Source organism: Triticum aestivum, chromosome 4D (genome assembly GCF_018294505.1).
Source record: "Triticum aestivum cultivar Chinese Spring chromosome 4D, IWGSC CS RefSeq v2.1, whole genome shotgun sequence".
In the NCBI taxonomy this organism is placed as follows: domain Eukaryota; kingdom Viridiplantae; phylum Streptophyta; class Magnoliopsida; order Poales; family Poaceae; genus Triticum; species Triticum aestivum.
Genome location: NC_057805.1, coordinates 471,264,773 through 471,267,938, shown reverse-complemented (window position 1 = coordinate 471,267,938; position 3,166 = coordinate 471,264,773).

Sequence of the window (3,166 nt, the reverse complement as noted above, 5' to 3'; positions counted from 1 at the left end):
GGTTTATGAGAGTGGATTTGCACTAAGGTCATGGCAAGAGAGATTTGTTGAAAGTGGTAAAGGATTATTCCAAAAGCTATAGAGTATTTTCAAAGAAATTTTCAAAAGACATTTTTCCCAAGTGAAAAGCATTTTGGCTTGAGTCCAAAATAAAAATCAAGAACCTCCAAGATCAAAAACAAGTCTAGGGTGAATCCAAATAAAACTCTTGCCATAAAAAAATATTTTGAAAGGGAGGGTTCTTTTGAAGAAATTTTTTAAATCACCTCCCTCAAGTCAAGTAAATTTTTTGAAAAATCCAAATGAAATTTTAGGTGTCACAGTATTGCAATCTGGTTTTTATTGGCCTACTCTCTTCAAAGATGCCCGTAAGTTTGTCTTATCTTGTGATGAATGTCAAAGAATTGGTAATATTAGTAGACGTCAAGAAATGCCTATGAATTATTCGCTTGTTATTGAACCATTTGATGTTTGGGGCTTTGATTATATGGGACCGTTTCCTGCCTCTAATGGATATACACATATTTTAGTTGCTGTTGATTACGTTACTAAGTGGGTAGAAGCTATTCCAACTAGTAGTGCTGATCATAACACCTCTATTAAGATGCTTAAAGAAGATATTTTTCCGAGGTTTGGAGTTCCTAGATATTTAATGACTGATGGTGGTTCACATTCCATTCATGGTGCTTTTCGTAAGATGCTTGCTAAGTATGACATTAATCATAGAATTGCATCTCCATATCACCCACAGTCTAGCGGTCAAGTAGAATTGAGGAATAGAGAGCTCAAGTTAATTTTGCAAAAGACTGTTAATAGATCTAGAAAAAATTGGTCCAAGAAACTTGATAATGCATTATGGGGCTATAGAACTGCATATGAAAATCCTATGAGTATGTGTCCGTATAAAATGGTTTATGGAAAAGCATGTCACTTAGCTCTCGAACTAGAACATAAGGCATATTGGGCTATTAAAGAGCTCAATTATGATTTTAAACTTGCCGGTGAGAAGAGGTTATTTGACATTAGCTCACTTGATGAATGGAAAACCCAAGCCTATGAGAATGCCAAACTGTTTAAGGAGAAAGTTAAAAGATGGCATGACAAAAGGATACAAAAGCGTGAGTTTAATGTAGGTGATTATGTGTTGTTATTCAACTCTCGTTTAAGATTTTTTAAAGGAAAACTTCTCTCCAAATGGGAAGGCCCTTATCTTATCGAGGAGGTCTATCGTTCTGGTGCCATAAAAATCAACAACTTCGAAGGCACAAATCCGAAGGTGGTGAACGGTCAAAGAATTAAACATTATATCTCAGGTAATCCTATAAATGTTGAAACTAATATTATTGAAACCGTAAGCCCGGAGGAATACATAAGGGACACTTTCTAGAACGTTTGAGACTCCGAAAAGGAATAGGTACGTGATATAGTAAGTAAACCGACTCCAAAACAGTTCCAATGGCAATTTTTCTCCGTTTCGGAATACTTAGAAAAATAGAAAAATAAGAAGCAGTCCGGGAAGGACACGAGGCTTCCACGAGGGTGCGAGGCGCGCCCCCTGCCTCGTGGGCACCTCGTGCGCTCTCCGGACTCCATTTTCTTGCACGATACTTCTTTTGGTGGGTAAAAATTCATTATATAATCTCCCGATGGTTTTCACCACTGTATCACGCAAATATCCTCTGTTTTTGTTTCGAGCTGTTTTTCTGACAGATCTAGATCGCCATGACGTCTCCAAGTGCCCCCAAGGACAAGTTCTTCGAGAAGGTCATCAACCCCTACCTTGCAGAGGTGCTGCAACACCCTCAAATCATTGAGATGCATGAGGGGGTGCTGCACATCTGCGATGTTGAGGGACCAAGGAGGACTGGAAGCGTGGAGACAAGGCTCGAGGCAATGAAGCAACAAGTTTTCACGTGTCAGGAGATGGTGGAGCGTGGACCTGACTCCAATCACATAATGATCACAGAGTTCACCAACAACCACAAGCTGGACACCAAGGACATCGGGGAGGCCATCTTCAAGCTTCATGAGAAAATCAAGCACCTCCAAGCCCAGATCTATGACCTGCAAAACCAAAACTGTGAGTATGAATATAGATTAAAGAGGATGAGTTTGGCTGCAGATTTAAGGATCCCGTAGACTCGATCATCCTTCTATGATGAAGAGCCTATGCCTTGGAAGAGGGATGACAAGCCTACATCATCAACAACTCCATCTCCTTCACCAGCAAAGAAGATCTAATCACATGGGTATGGGCACTCCCCTTGGCAATTGCCAAGCTTGGGGAGGTGCCCCGGTATCGTATCACCATCACACTCCTATCTTTACCTTTTTCTTAGTTCTATCCTTTTGGTATTATTTTGATCTAGTAGAATAAAGTTTTAGTATGATCTAGTTGTGAGTTTTGCTTTATGCTCCTTTTATGTAATCGAGTCCGTGAGCTATATATAATAAAGATTAGTGTTGAGTCAAGGGCTTGATTATCTTGCTATGATCTTGAGTGAATAAAAGAAAAAGAAAGAATAAAAAGAAATAAAAAGAGATCATATTGATCTTATGGAGAGTAATGACTTCACATATAAAGAGTATGATGATTAAAAGTTGTTGAGAGTTGACAAATATAGTTTTGGTCATCGTTGCAATTAATAGGAAGTAATAAAGAAAGAGAGGTTTCACATATAAATATACTATCTTGGACATCTTTTATGATTGTGAGCACTCATTAAAATATGACATGCTAAAGAGTTGATGTTGGACAAGGAAGACAACGTAATGGGTTATGTTTTCTTATATCTGAAATAAAGTATATTGTCATGGATCATCCAACATGTTGAGCTTGCCTTTCTCCCTCATGCTAGCCAATTCTTTGCACCATGTAGAGATACTACTTGTACTTTAGAATACCCTTAAACCCAGTTTTGCCATGAGAGTCCACCATATCTACCTATTGATTGAGTAAGATCCTTCAAGTAAGTTGTCATTGGTGCAAGCAATAAAAATTGCTCTCTAAATATGTATGACTTATTAGTGTGCGAGAAAATAAGCTTTATACGATCTTGTGATGTGGAAGAAATAAAAGCGACGGACTGCATAATAAAGGTCCATATCACAAGTGGAAATATAAAGTGACGTTCTTTCGCATTAAGATTTTGTGCATCCAACCCTG